The sequence below is a fragment of the Nesoenas mayeri genome, assembly GCF_963082525.1.
Source record: "Nesoenas mayeri genome assembly, chromosome: 17".
Taxonomy (NCBI): Eukaryota; Metazoa; Chordata; class Aves; order Columbiformes; family Columbidae; genus Nesoenas; species Nesoenas mayeri.
This window is the reverse complement of record NC_137565.1, coordinates 8,317,265-8,333,016: the sequence shown is the minus strand read 5'-3', so window position 1 is coordinate 8,333,016 and position 15,752 is coordinate 8,317,265. Positions and strand designations below refer to the sequence as shown.

The 15,752-nt window shown below is 44.9% G+C and overlaps 1 protein-coding gene across 3 annotated transcripts in view; it reads right to left on the bottom strand.

Annotated features, from left to right (window-relative positions):
* The window catches only part of HIC2 (HIC ZBTB transcriptional repressor 2), a 75,123-nt gene that overhangs the window by 32,529 nt on the left and 26,842 nt on the right, over positions 1-15,752 (bottom strand). Inside the window, exon 1 of one of the 3 annotated variants that reach the window (XM_080355249.1) lies at positions 2,520-2,575. The exons of 1 other annotated variant lie outside the window; for it this stretch is intronic. The gene's annotated coding sequence lies outside the window, so the exon portion shown is untranslated. Of the gene's footprint in view, positions 1-2,519; positions 2,576-15,752 lie in introns of those variants that run through there. One more of the 3 variants, XM_080355248.1, reaches the window with a different exon arrangement.

Below are 15,752 nucleotides of genomic sequence, written 5' to 3'. Positions count from 1 at the left end.
ATTTTCTCTTTTGAAATATACACACAATACACACACACACATATTTATACACACACATACATAAATCACTTCTGGTATTTCTTCTGAAACCCCTACTCTGACTGTTTTGAAGTGCTGGATCTAACAGATGGCTTCGCCAGTTAATTTACGCCCCGTGTTATAAAACGCTGCCGCCATCCAACGAGGGATCAGAACCCACTAGGAGCTTGAATACAGAAAACACAGCAGTCTGCTCACAGCGAACAGAGAAGTTGTCATTGCAAGGCAGTTTACAAAAAGTGTCTTAAACACTGTTACAAAAAGCAACAGTCCGTTCACAGCTACACCAGGCACAAAAACAAGTTTGAGTCACCAGGCCAGTTACTTGCTGCTCTTCAGGAAGGTGTGTGCAAACAGCTATGGAGCAGGTAGTGTCTCCTGCCTCACACTGGACTCCTGTCCAGGCCTTGAGCTGCAAAAAGTCAGCACATAACATCCCCTTTCTTTGGTAACCAGCTGAGAACATGGTGCTTAGCTTCAGCATAGGAGTCTAGAAACACCTAGTTCCAGCTCAACTGTTTCAGAGAAGATTTAGCTGAGAAGAACAAATATGCCCTCTTCAAGATAGATGTTCTGGCCTCTTGTGGGTAGAACTCTCCCAGCAGCACTTGCCAAATGATAATGTTATTGCAGAAATGCATTTAAACTCAGTTCTGTTAATATGGTCCTCTCCCAGTTGAGACCAGAGGATCTCTGTTCACCTGGTCTCTTCTGCACTTATCCTGCCATTGTTCCAGAAGCAGAACGATGGCTGGTGAGGGCAGGTTACCCATAGGAAGGGAATGGACTCTTCCTCTCAGCTCCAGAAAGAAAACAATGGGTGAATTTACTCTGCAATTTGAGAGGAGTATTTCTTATCATCTCGGACATTTGCATGAAGCAGCTTCCTCAGCTCTTGGTTTAATGAATAAAGGAATCAAATCCTTCAGTGCATGTTGCAAGTAACCACAAAGATTTGCCATCAGAAACAGCTATACATGGCTCTCTCTCCATACACATCCGCAAGTAAATACTTTCCAAGTGATCATCTGGGAGAGTGGAAGTGGGCAGAACTCCATGCCCAGCCAAGTTGACTCTCCAAGGAAAAATTTGGACAACACAATGCTCAGATTCTTGGAAATACTTTGCAGTGGTTCAATATGTTCAGTTTTTCCTCAAACAAACGGTTTTAAGATTTTCTAGCAAGCTGGTAATTTTCCTGCTGTATCAACTTTCTTGATACCTACTTGGGAGAAAATTTAGTTGATATATTAGCATTTGCATGGCCTATTTCTTTGTGCTGTGGAAAAAACCTCAGGGGAAGAGGTGAAGAAACTTGCCCCAAAGTCATAACGGCAGCTGCGAAACTGAAGGGGGACCTCCTGCTGTCACTCCCTTAACTTCTTGTCCCTTTGCAACTGAAGGAAAAGCAAAGCCAACAGGCAGGGAGATGAATGACAAACCTGCGCGGTGATCTGGCCTCAACCGCTTGAGCTAAAGCTGCTTATTACAGTCAGTAGCAGAATCACACCCATCTCTTCTCAATCTGCCACCTCACATGCTCCACTGGGGAGACACTACAGCCCATGGTCTATCCATAGGATCGGGCAGAAAGTGGTATCCAAGGAACTTATGATGGCAACATCTAAATGCAAGTATCAGAGCACTTTACAGTCAAAAAGGTCTTTCCCCCAGGCTGCTTAAAATTTGCGTGTTCCTGTGTAGCACTGAAGATAGCAGCAATGGTGATTCATTAAGATAATGATTTAAGTAGGAGGCTTAAGAAAGTCGGGGTGGATTAACATCCAAAGGGCTACAGTTGGAGCTTCTCCACTCCAAGCTGCCACCTTCCCTTCTAAGGAAAGGGGCAAATTCCACAAGTTGCGAGGACTACGAATTAACAGCAACTATATGCCACTACAATGTATTAAAGCACAAGGACATCACCTCTACTCCAGGCAATCCTCCTTGGCAAGGTCACGCATAACATTTTATGCTGCAGGAAAATTTTCATGGCATTATAAGTTATTGGCTTTTCCTTTATGTTATTGGTTTGTTAGTGTAGGTTCTCCTCGAAAAAAAGATTGTGCAAGTTTCTTTTAAACTATTTTTCTGTCAACCTCAATACAAGTTTTCCTCCAACCAGTTGTCTTTCTCCACTATTGAATAATCAGATGAGTTTGATAAATTGATTGCTCCCACATAATAATGTAAATATACACACTGGAAAAAAAGCACAGAAGTCCTTTCCACACCCCAACATTTAATCAAATTGTAATCAGTTACGAGTTGAAACACGCATTCTGTCCGTAACAGAGTTAATGCTCAGACAGTAACAGGCGGCTCATACTTCATCACTACTGAGAGAGAGGCCTTTGTACTGTGATTTTGATATAATACTTTCAGTTGCCATCTACGGAGACGCACAGGCAACCAGTTCTGCTATTCTGCTCACTCATAATAGTTGCAATAGGGCATCCCGGTGTATGTTGCCCACTCACCGCTAGCTGTGCTTGGTCTGAACGTCTTCTAGGCACTCTATCCCATGCTGAGTCAGTACAGAATAGCTCCCTAGAATGCAATTATAGAAAGAGTAAGGGTTTGTCTTAAAAAAGGATTATTCCAGAACAGCTATTCCTTATTAACTATTGCCAGACACCTCTTAATTAGGATGATGAAGTTAACTAGGAATAGCTCTTCGCTCAGATTTGTAACTTACCTTGATCTGAATCAATGACCCTGTTTAGATGAGCACTTAGTACAGCATCATACAGTCATAGCAACGGCTTCACCAGTGAAAATAGACTTATAGTTGCAATGAAAGTAGAGCTGGTGCGTGGACACATCTCAGCTGAGTTTGTTGTAAGCTGAGCGGAGGAATATGTAAAAAGATAGTTGTTCCTATAATGTTGGATCTCATCAGTACTGCGTGTCACATTTTGTGCTTCACAAGTCTCTGGATGTGCTTTGTTCAAACTTGGTTTATTCCTTAGATATATGGAGACCTTAACAGCAGGGAAATTTTTAGTTCTGTAGGTTCTTTGTGTATTAAGTTCTTAGTTTGCAAGATTTCTCATCCAAAAAATGGCTGAGAAAGTACCTGGCACATCTTGGATGCTTATTGAATATATTAAATAAATCAAACGTTTTATGATAAAATTCCATTCCCCCACACCAAACAGATGTATGTGCAAGTCAAAGAGGCTTGAAAAATTGCACTAAAATTGATTTTGCTCCAGTTTTCCCCAAAGGAAAAAAATTGTGTGTGAGTGGAGACAAAAACATGGAAAATTTCAGCTATCATGAACAACTGAAAAGAGAAATGGAAGAAAGAGAGAAGCCAAAACTGAACTTCACATTCAAAGTGCATAATTTATCCTCTCTACAGTGTTCTGTACTACAGGCATTCCTGGACTTACACGTAAAGTGAAAGTCTTTTCCTTGTGCTCATCGCACTTCTGGAGAAAAACACCAGAGAGCTTGATGCTGGAGCTGCCCAGCGCGCTCCAGGGACAGCACAGAGCAGAGAGAAGGGTCTTGGGTTGGTTACAGGTTCCAAGAGGCTGGAAAAATGATTGGACCCAACATAGCTGAGGATCTCTGTCACAAAACCTGGGGGAGAGTTACTTAGAGACACTTGCCAAGTCCTGCAGAGCAAAAATCTGGGAGAAATCTCAAACACCTACAAGTTAAAATACATACAAAGCCATCTCATGTTGCGTGTGTTATAGAATATGGTTTAATACACCTGCCTGTTAAACATCACCTTCTGCAGGGTTTCTATGCCTGAGGTCTGTGCCCAGGCACTTGTGTTGTGGCGAGGGGCACAGGGCAGAAAGCTTCAGTGAGCGTTTCCAAAGGTGAACTGGCATCCCAAAGGAGCTCTCTGAGATAGGCAGCACAGAACTCAGTATTTTGGGGTGAGTTTCAACTGCCCAACCTGCAAGACCATTTCTTGTGTCCCTGCTGCTCTTCATTCATACCGCACCTCCCACATTCACACCGACAAAGCTGGTCCGCCCTGTACACAGAGTGAATCAGGGATCCTGTGTCAAAAAATAGCAGGTGATCCAGCCTGCCATTACTTGATTGCAATATCTGTGTAACCATCAGTCTCCCTTTGCATGTAGGGAATCTTAGTCCATGTGTGTGATATTTCACAAGCAACTTTTATGGTTCTTTTCCCCATAGGAGAGAAAGAGAGACATGATAGAAAGGGGAAAAGGTAATTATAAATACATGCAAGTCAAATCAGAAAAAAAAACTGAAACCATTTCCAGTCTCTCTCTCCAACAAATTCCACACTCTCATGGTTGCTGGCACAACTTCACAGTAACCCCAAAAGATGTTCACCTGCTCCCACAGCACTAAGAAACAAACAGCAAAACAGGAACAAAGAGGCTCCCACCTAGGATGACCAACATAACCCCCTGACGGCGCATCACGAAGGGAAAACCTTATCATTATAGCAGAAGAAAAACAAACACACGCAGCTCTACTGCTGTGCACTATTAGCATCCTCCTCATTTTCTATATGCATCTAATATCAGGAGATTTATACGCAGGCCAAAAGCTCACGCTGGCAGGAGAGGAAAGTACTTTGGAGAAGAGAGGAGAGGGGAAAGAGGAAAAAAAAGCCAACAGTTTCTTGGCTTGTGCTCAGCAGGCTGGATGCATTCTGTGGAAGTAGGCCAAAGCGTTAGTTATTATATTCAAGAGAACATCTGAATCCCAGCTCAAGGGAGACGAGTTTGCGGCTCTCATTTATGCTGTATATCAATTGAATATCAAACCACATTTTCCGCCTTCTGAATAATAAAGCTTAATAGTTTGGGACTCCCATATGGTCTATTGTTAAAATATTTCCAAACGCTGGCTGCTGGTTTATTTCTGAAATCTTTCCTCTTCAGGCTTTACTTGTTTAAAAGATGTTTCTAGCAAAAGCTAAATATATTCATCTTTTAAATATTTCCAGAGTTTTAAGAAGGACTGAAAAAGGAGGGGATAAGGAAAAGCAAATATATTTTGAAATTGTCTTTTTTTTATAATGTCACATGCAAATGCTCGTTCCAGCAGAAGCAGCTGGTGCCACCAGGCTCTGCTGTGCAGAACAGGGGGTGCAGAAGCTTTCAGAAACCATGAGCTGCTCTAACAAAGGAGGACCACACAGACTCAAACCATTCACAAAAGGACCCAGGCCGATTATTTGACTATTACTTACAAGGAAGCTTGGCCAGTAACGTAGGCAATAAATACTGGAGAAACCTGTTCTGTGCATAACCCGGGTTTGTCTTTTCACAAGTCCTGCTCTCTAATTAGCTACTCATTCCTGGAGGGCATTGCTGATGGATGGAGTGTATCAATTTGGTATATTTAAAAAAAGTTAAGAAACTTGTTAAATAAGAAATGCATCAGCATTATGAACACTCTGCAGCGTGTTCGGAATAGTTTCTAGTGCTCTTTCCCAGTCACATCAGGAAAGATTATTCCTGTTGCTTTTGCCTTGCAGACAAAGACAGTGGCAGGGAGATTCTCTAACTTGCAAGGGCAGCAGCATCCTGCTCAAAGCCTGGATGGGAACTGAGAAATGCTCGACTTTTGATCCTGCATTCACCCCCATTCAATTAGCACGCGAGGACTCAACCGCTCAGTGAGCAGAAGTGAAACCCCGCGGCACGGCCGGGTTGTGCGCTGGTGTGAGCCCCAGCCCCACCTCGCCCAGCCCCTGCCCTCTCCAAAGCACTGCAAGGTCTCTCCAACAGCAGCTCTCACTGCAGCACCAGCTTGTCTGTCCTCCCGTCACTCAGCAGAGCAGACGGTGCTGAGCTGGGCACGGCCAACCGCACAAAAATGTAGCAGCTCCTCTGCTTGCTCTTCTGGTCCAGCCCTTGCTGCTGCTTCTCATTCCCATCTTCTACTTCCCTCCTTCTGCTGTGTGTTCCCCTCCCCACCATCATCTGTCTGTCCCACCATCACCTGCTCTGCTCCTCTGGACAGGTCTTCATAGTCAGCTGCCCTAACCCTGAAACTGGTTGCTCATACTTGTGAGCTGCCTCCTCCCCAGAAAGGAAGAAATTCCAGTATTTCAACATTTGCTCTCATCCCAATTCGGGAGAAAAACTGAAATTAGAGACTCTTTGTAGAACGGAAGTTCACAAGTTTAGGAAAAAAAAAAGCATTTGTGAACACCAGTGCATTTTGTGTCATTTGCAATGGAATATTTTTACATTACTGAAACCAAAGTTGGTTCATTTTGGTTTGGTGACCTGACCTGAGAAATTCTGTTCTGAGTCAGTTCACCATTGAACTGCTTTTATTCCCACAAGGTTGCATTGCCTCAGATGCTGCCGTTTGGCAGCCTGATAACTCCGGCCCCGCTTCTCGGCCAGACTCCCTGGCTGGATGGCAGTTCCCATCGCACACACCGAGGTGTCCCATGGCACAGCACGGCCCCCAGGAGAGCTATAACGCCACATGTAAAGCCAAGGCCCGTGGAGTCCAGCAGAGGAGGACGGGTACAGCAGACAGCAGCTCTCTGAGCAGCCCAGGACTGCCCGAAATCCAACACAGGGGTTTGAATCAATTATGAGTGAACACAGTGTTTTGAACCAATTCCAGACCAGTTAAAGAAAAGCAAAGCAGAGGGGTATTCCCATTCAGGTAGTATAGACAGGTCAATGTAGTATTTCTGGTAAAGAGCTGGTTTATTAATTTTACAGGTAATCAGAAACTTAGAATTGGGCTTTTCTAGGAAAAAAAAATAAAAATGTTTCCGTTTTAAAGAAACTGTATTTTCCCCTGAAAGAGCCGCTCCAAAGAAAAACTCAGATCAGCCTCTTACTGACCACAGCACCATCCTTACAAACTATCTCAAAAATAATACAGTGAATGAGGATCACTCTTACAGAAATTCCCCCAGCAGGGAACTTAAATTATAGCAATATCAGCACCGCTCTGCCTCCTACACAGCTCCTGCTGTGGCCCCCGGACTGTACGTCCGAGTTCATCAGCTCAGTATAACGACTAGTTTAGAGAGTCTGACGGGTATTGAAGAGGTTTTGCAACAGATGTCTGGATGGTCGATCCCGTGCTGCTTCCAGCCGAGGCACAGACATGGCTTTTGTGACAGTTGAGCAGAAACAAGTGCTGGTGGAGCTGCTGCAGGCTCTGAGTTCTGCCCCAAATTTTAGGGGTGCCACTGACTCATCCTCAACAAACAGCTCTTAAAACAAGCGGAGACAACTCAGTGGGAAGATTAGGATGTATTCACAGACAACTGTTTTAATAGTTTTCTTGCAAACTCTATGGTACTTCTCCTGTAATATGAGTTCTTACCTCCAGGTCCATATATCTGAGAGAAGGTAGAGTGCATGTATGGTTTTGATTTACTTAAGAAAAAAAGAAAAAGGAGAGACACTTAGCCTGTAGTTTCAGTGTTCGAAACTGCAATAAACCTCTCCTTTTAAACCCCATAACCTTGTGACTGTTTTATAGTTATAAGAAATCATAACCAGAGAAAGATTTAGCTTAACAGTGATCTGCCCTCAAAGACATTAATCTGTCACATCTAATAGAAAGGGAACAAGGAGACGAACCTTTCCTCTAAGTAATTCAAACAGATGGCGTATGCCTTCAGTAGGAACTTACTGTAAGTTGCCCCTGTAACATGGGTAAATTTGGCAATTCTGCATACCCAAAGATGCTGTTTACAAGTCAGTGTGAAAAATATCTCTGCATGATTTCCTTGTGTCTTGAAACCAGAATTCTCTGTGATCATATCTCACTGCTTTTGTGGTTGACACATCTAACCAGCTTTCCACCCACTTTTTCACCCCCTTTATGCCAGAAAGGTTGAGTCTTGCTTTTGTTTGCAATTTTTTCCTCTTCTCAAAGTAGTTCTTTACTTTTGAGGGATCAGCAGAAGATGATCAAGTGCATCATGCCAACACGTTAAAGCACAGTTTTCTATCAATATTTCAAATATTAACTTTGTATGCCTGGGCTTCTGGTAGCTTCTTTCTTACCCCATAAAGCACACAAAAGTCTTCAGTTTAGTTTCTCTTTTCTTTCCTTCTCCTCGCCTTATATGGGAAATAAAGGGTTTATTTTCTCTCTTTCCCTCTTCTTCCCCAACTTTTCTAGTTTTATCACACGAGTTCTTTTCTTCTTTCTCTTATCCACCATGTTTCTCCAGACTCACAGCAAAAAGCATTTCTGGATTGCCTTGCTCTGGGTTCCTTCCTCTCCTTTAAAGCAGCGACAAATGGCTCCTGGGACACTTTGCTCTGTTTCCTCTCTTGGAAGCAATCCAAAGCGTACCCTTCCTCAGGTCTGCCACTCAGCCCACCCACCCACCTATCCCCATTTTCCGCCCACACTGAACGAGCTGTAAGGCTTCCAAACTTGTCTAAAGAGCTTAATCCTAAATTCAGCTCGTTGTCCTGTAAGAGACCAGGCATGAAACCAATACCAACGCTTAAGAGTTCTCATGATATCTCAAAGCAGGTGAAGACCATTATTGTCGGATTCCTAGCATGCAACAAGGCTGATAGGAAGCAGTGAATGATATGGGGCAGCAAGAGACCAAATTCACATGGCACTGGCAGTCCAGGAGAGCATACTGAATTCAGAGGAGCAGTACACTTAGACACTGGTTTTCCAGACCACTCAGGAGAGGACTAGTGTTAGAGGACCTGAGGGTAATCCCCAGATTACCCTTCAGCACGCTCACAGGGAGCAAATGTCACTTTGCATGGTGAAGCATGGCAGCCAGCAAGCATGCTTTATGTTTCACGTTGATGAGTATTAACATGGAACCCGACTTCCCCTCCCCATTTTTTCTATAATTAAGGACTAGAGTGAATATTTCAATTCAGGCTACAATGGCAACAGACCGCAGCACTGCAGAATAACAGGAAAGGGAGAAAATGAAGGGAAAAAAAAAGAATCCAGGTGGTAGACACTTACTGCTCTGGCCACTGCACGAAATGAAGGCTTGAGTGCACATTTTTGCTTGATTGCATAGCTGTCTCTGCTACCCATCTAATCTGCTTAGAAAACTGGTTTTGAAGGATATGGTTCAGACATACCACTCGCATGGGGGGGGGCGGGGGGAGTGATGAGGGGGGAGCAAAAAAAAAAAGTGCTGCAGCTGCAAAAGATAAAATAGAGACAACTAATTTTCTCAGAGGTTGCAACACCACCTCTCCCCCTCCTCCACATGCAGTCACTGCACTGGCAGGATAAGCTGGAGATTCTCCAGCGTAAGCAAGAAGGCACAATAAGGTGTGCAGGCCCTTCTCCACCCCGATACCCGCAGCCCTTGGGGTACCGCAGGCAGCAGAGCTGACAGCCCGGCCGCGCAGCGGGAGGTGGGGACATTCCTCCGCCTGCTCGTTTCAATTGCGTTACCATTTTTGAGAGGGGGATGTGAGAAACACGCATTGCTGGATGTTATGCCGAGACAATAACGAGCGTAAGGGAGTTGCAGGCTCCTGTTGTACCAATTGGTGGCTGCGTTCTGAACTCTCATTGTGTGATCCGATTTCTCCTGTCATCCAAGCCATTTTTGCAAGCTCCAAGCATGCGTTCGTTTAAGCCATGTGTCCTGAAATTTAAACAGCTGAGGGGGACGGGAGGCATAAGGAGAGAGGAGAACCCCTGGATTGCTGGTGACAGTGTCTAAAATACACATTTGCACAAGGAAGTCTCACTTTAGATAGTCACTTAGCAAAACAACTACAGCTGCTGACAGGCAAGAGGTACAGTTTCAAGTGACCATTAGAAATAAAATAGGCCAAATAAATTACTGCAGTCTAAAGGGGGTGGGTGTGTGTGCTCCCACAAATGTAACAGAGATAACAAACAGATTACCAGTGGGTGACCCACTGTCAAGATTAGCAGACCCAGGTCTCATTTCAGTTACACCGGAGCAATGACATTACCCCAAATCTAGCAGAAGTGAAACCGAAATCAGAGTCCAACCCAGGATGTCAGGGAGGCAGCTGCTTTAGTTTTTTAATGCCTAGAATTTCAACCTAGTTTGCTTTGTTTCAGGAGTCTAAGCTGTCTTTGGCAGAAGGGCCAGCAGCCTTTGCCAGCTGCCACGTGATCTGCAGAGATGTCTTCTAAATGGAATTGGTTTTATTTCCTGAGGTGGGGATGGGGGAGAGGAGATGGGGGTTGTTTGTGATGAAGGCAGACTGCATGAGAAGTATATTAACATCTTTTGTCTCTTTCTTCAAAGATATATTTTCCTTTATTTCCTTTCCCTGCCCACATATACACTTACTCTGTCCTCTGTGCTCTTCTCCACATAGCCCCATCTGTTCTTTGAAAGTATCAAGAACACCAGTTCTGATCTTTGTGGGGTCTTTGAGGAGACATTGTGTGAGCACTTACTCCCTGACTAAAGTATAATACAAGGGGCTTTTACATGTGTATAAATAATTCTTAAGCTTTCCAAATATTAATTGCTTACGGAAATTGAACATCTGCTAACAATGAACTCCCCATACAAATGAGAAGATAGTTTCAGTCTGACTAAAATGCTTTCCCTTGCTAATTGCTAAGAATACCATTTTCTTGTCTTACGGTGGCAATTTCCTTAGTTCTCCAATTATCAAAATATTTCAAGTCCTTTCTCTTTTATGACAGAAAGGGAAAGGTCCAATTCCCATCTCCAACTCAACTTTCAGAGTCCTGCAAAACCAAGTGAGAAACTGGCAACTGTGACTAACCACAAAAGTCCTTGGGGCAGAGACCGATTACATGGGTTGCAGCGCCCACCTGCATTCCTTCTCTCCCCATCGCCCACAGTCCCCCACGAGTCTTCCAAATTTTCACAAGTATTATACTACAGACTACATCTGACTGTAGCAACTAGGTCCTGCAAGTGCAAAGAGGAGCTGAAATGCTGATAATGCGAGAATGCTCAGAATAGCTGGTGCCAGGGAGAGAGAAGGGGCCACCAGCTGAAGTTGCATCACACAAGGAGTCAGTCAGCTGGGTAAAAGCCCCAGATGGCTGCTTGGGAACAGGGAGCTAAAAGGGCTTTCACTGCTTGGAGACCTGCAGATCTCCTCCAGCTTCTCATCTCGCTCCCTGCAACTTGGTGCAGAAACATGACGAAAATGTTCTAAAACCCCACAGTATTTTATTATACAGGAAAAGCCACTAGTCCTTTGCATGAGCATGTTTTCTGCATCTGAGAATCTCAAAGCACGTAGCTACAGTACTTGCCCTCTGCACACCTAAGGGATGAAAGGCCAGGCCTAGCTCACTCAAGGTCAAATAGCAAGTTCAGCAGCAAAAGATGACTAGGACTCGGTTACATCCAAATCCCATTCAACCATTCTACCCATTAGATTGAAGATAAATTAAACACCCTTATGGCGTCAAGAATGACTAATGCTCACTCAGGTCAGCCTGGGATAGGGAGCTGGGAACTCGCACATCTCCTTCCTCTGCCTCCCACTCCTCTATTGCCACTCCAGTATTGTTCCAAAGCCCACGTGATAAGATTTTCCTAATCAGCAGTTAAATAGTTAATGCTTACATTACAGCAGATGGAACAGGAGTTGCTGCAGGGAAAGTATGCAGAGGGAAGAAAAGAGACAACAAAGAGGAAGAAGCAGGCAGAGAAACAATCCTGAAGGAAAGCAGTTTCCCCACTAAAAGGGGTGACTAGTTGACTAGACAATGTAACCCTTAAGACTTTGTCTAGACGAGGATAAAATATTGTTGAAGGCATTTGAGAGGCATAGTGTAGGTAAGGCTTTTGGCCTCTGAGCATGTGGTAGCCAAGGTAGAGACTAATTAGGACATGTTCACTAAGATGTCTTAATGTTCCGCTTTTAAATCCTTTCCCAAGAACTCAAAGCCATGCAAAGCAAAGGTCTCTGATGTTGTCCTAACGATGAAAAAAGCAAAGCTACAGCACAGTACAAAGAAACCAGAATGTCACGGAACCACTGAAGCTTCACATCCAGTATTTTTCATATGCTCATTGAATGCCTATGAACACTTGCATCTTAAAATATTCACCAACATTTTAGTGGACAACCTGCTGTGACATTTTTCCTCTAAAAATCTAATCAAAGCACAAAATGCCAATAGGAAAAGAGACCACAGGCTAACAGCCTATACTCTTGTGAAACTTCTCCTTTTGCTCCAGTATTTGCTTGGGCAGACTTGGGAAAGAGGAGGTGGTGAAAAAGAAGAGGGGACTAAGAAAAGTGTGCCCAGAGCCTTAGCAACATCATCATTTTGGTAATCCATTAGCAGATTTGTAATTAAAATCAAGTCCCACCTCGCTAGGGCAGCCAGATGCATCCACAGAGAACTTGTTCAGAGAGTTGTTACGATAAATACCAGGAGAATTACGAATGTTGTAGCTTCTTCTTAACCCTTCCAGCAGTATTTCAGGAACCGCCTGTCACTTTGAAAGACTGATCACTTTTCCCTCAGCTTGTTGCAGGCTCTAGGTGTGCCCCTAACCAAATAGGCTTACCACTTAAAAGCTTAATTGCACCTGTGGCTTAAACCTTCTCCCAGACAGCACTTGGGAGCATTTGGATTTGGGCGTTTCAGCTGTGGGACTGGCCTGTGCTCACAAACAGAGCCAGGCAAGTCCCAATAGCAGCCCCTGGTAAAAGCAGCCTCTGTGTGCCAGAGAGCAAGGGATGGGGATGACAGAAGTGCTTTTTCCATTTTGATCACATTTATCTGTATTTACATTTCCACAGTTGGGTTTGAGTAATGTCCACCTCCTTGTTTGTGACTGAGGGCAGGTTTCACAGTCTCACATTTCTTTTCCACAACAAAAAGATCAAAGTTTGAGCCACTTGTGCAACTTGGGTGTTTACAGTGAACTGGTCGAATCGCATGGCAAGCCCTCCCTCCCGCTATCAGTCTCACACTGAGTCAATCTCCTTCATTCCATACGCACCAGGAGGGGCCAAGAGGATACAGCCCACGTCTGGCATGATTATAACCCACCATTGCTTCCTTCTGCTCTCACATGGGAGCTGAAATACAGCATGCTAGGGAAGGGGTTAACATGTCCAGGTAAAGGCACATTCAGGGTCTTTTCTGCAGGGCTGACAAGCCCTTTCCAGGTTGTATTTTTAAAGAGGCTTTCTAAGAAAAAGCAAGCAAATGCTGTGTGGAGAACCACAATGAAAGAGCACGTTCCCTTCACTCACCTTCTCAGCATTGCCTGGGTAGTACAGACTCATAGTGCATCCTATTGCCACAGGAAACCTGTGCTGCCCTTTCAGAAGTTACTGCTGAAGGAAAGATGAAGAAATACAGTGTAACAGGAGTGCGTTCCTGCAAGCTTCCACATTCCTGATCTGATTCTGTCTCATGCAAGGATTCACAAACTTTCTAGGTCTCAGTTTTTTAAGCTATGAAATGGAGCTAAATTTTAGGGTTTTGTGAAATTGTTTTAACTGATAATTGGAAAGCACACATCTTCAGATGGAAATTGTCATATAAATATTAATGAGCTCTGACTACTGGCAGTATGCATGTCTCTTAGGAATCATAAGCACCATGGATGGATCAAAGAGAGCATGTAGCTCTAAGAGACAGAGTGGTGGGAGTTGGCTCTGTGTTTAACTATATTTTAAAGTAGATCCTCAAGACTGTTGTGGATATTCCCTATCAAGTTACAGCAGCTTTCAATTAAAATTACATTTTATCCTTAGGCAAAATTCCACAGTGTACCTTTTCATATTAGCCAGGCACATTTTCACTCATGTAGATCTTTCTTCTACACACATGCTGTCCTGTCTTTCTAAATAGGGGTCAAACCAACGGGGAAATAGGGATTTTCACCTCATTCTCATATAAATAAATACTCCTTACCTAATTATGTTACCAAACAACTTCCTGCTGTACTGGGGATGGGGTGGCAAGACATGGTATGAGGAGGTGGCAGCTGTTTGCTCTGCAGTGTTCACAGGCCAGATCAGCCTGGCATCGCTTCAGACACAGACCCATCTTCTGTCCTTTGAATAAATACAGCACAAAACGCCACATGGTAACGATGCTGCTTCTGTTTTCCTGAACAGTCATCTCCTGAGCATGGGCAGCACAAAACCTGGCTCTGGACAGGCTCGATAGGCCAGGGCTCCCAGCGGGGCTCTGGGTGGGTGTGCTGGTGCAGCGAGGGTGCAGCATCACAGCCCGGAGCTGCAGAGCCCCGGCTGCCCATGGAGCTCTAGCTCCCCATGGAGCCCCAGCTGCCCGTGGAGCTCTAGCTCCCCATGGAGCCCCAGCTGCCCGTGGAGCCCCAGCTCCCCATGGAGCCGCAGCTGCCCATGGAGCTCTAGCTCCCCATGGAGCCCCAGCTTCCCATGGGGCCCCAGCTGCCCGTGGAGCCCCAGCTGCCCATGGAGCCCCAGCTCCCCATGGAGCCCCGGCTGCCCATGGAGCTCTAGTTCCCCATGGAGCCCCAGCTCCCCATGGGGCCCCAGCTGCCCGTGGAGCCCCGGCTGCCCGTGGAGCCCCGGCTGCCCCCGACGTGTGCTGGGCAGGAGGCTGCGCGGCCTCCTCAGGAATGCGGGATGGCCGCAGGCCTCGGGAGTGTTTTCCAAAGAGCTGCTTGCATTTGTTTCTCTTAGGGTCCAGCAACCCTGAGCTTTTTTGTTGTTGGGGGTGGTGATGGGGAAGGAGGAAGGTTTGCTCTGTTAGGGTTTTTTTTTTTACATTAGAAGACAAGAGGGAGCAGGGCCTGAAGATTTTTCTTTCCCTGAGGAAAACTCGGTCTCATCAGCTGCCTCCTTGCCTCTCACAGTCTGTAACACCCGTGGCCAGGTTTCTGCCAACATCCAGGGCTTCCTAGGTGCTTTGTGAGCCTGACACGCGGCCAGCCGGGGAGTCTGCAGTGACCTGGCTCCTTGGCGGGACTGTGTTGTTTCCTCAGCAGACTCAGACCCATGGCCGTCTGTCCCGCTCACCCCGGGCACATCCCGTGAGCTCTGCTTTCTGCCCCTGCTGCTGCCTCCAGTTTTGTCTACACTGGGGCAACTGGGATTGATTGCTTAGTGCTGGTAGTAAGAACAAAAATGAAATGGCATAGGCACATTCAGGGTGGTTGTAATTGTGTCCCTGAGCTGCTTGGAGGGAGTACAGCAAAGAGATGGCTTTAAGAATCCTTACCTATACTTTGGAAAAAAAGGGAGAAATTTGGAAGATGCTCAGGACAGACAACATCTTGACAGCTAGAAAAAAGAATAAAAAGCCCCAGAAATTAATTTCCTCCTGGGGTGGCAGTAAAAGACAGGATGTTCACAACATACGGTGAGTGGTGGCTAAAACAATGGTCTAATAACTTAGATCTACTTGCTGTGTTCAGTGCTAAAAGACAGAAAACATAACTGTGTTTTGATACTAAATAACATAATTCTGGCTACAGTGCCAACAATTTTTAGGCAAGAAAGCATGAAACCAAAACAGAGGAATGGGAGGTTCATTTCTTCCCCTGGCCACACCAGGGAATTTTACATCTCACTATGAATAATGTTTTTATAACAAAAACAGGCATCAGTCCTAACAAATACCTCTCTCTAAACTCCGGCCCAAAAGAATCACTTTGGAAAAGGTCATACCACCTGTTCCCAGAGTTAAGTTAATTAGCACTTGTCCCTCTCTGTGTAAGGTCAGGGATCCTCCCACAAAGGACATACACAACCAGATCTTTAAAAGATGTACATATGCCCTCTTAA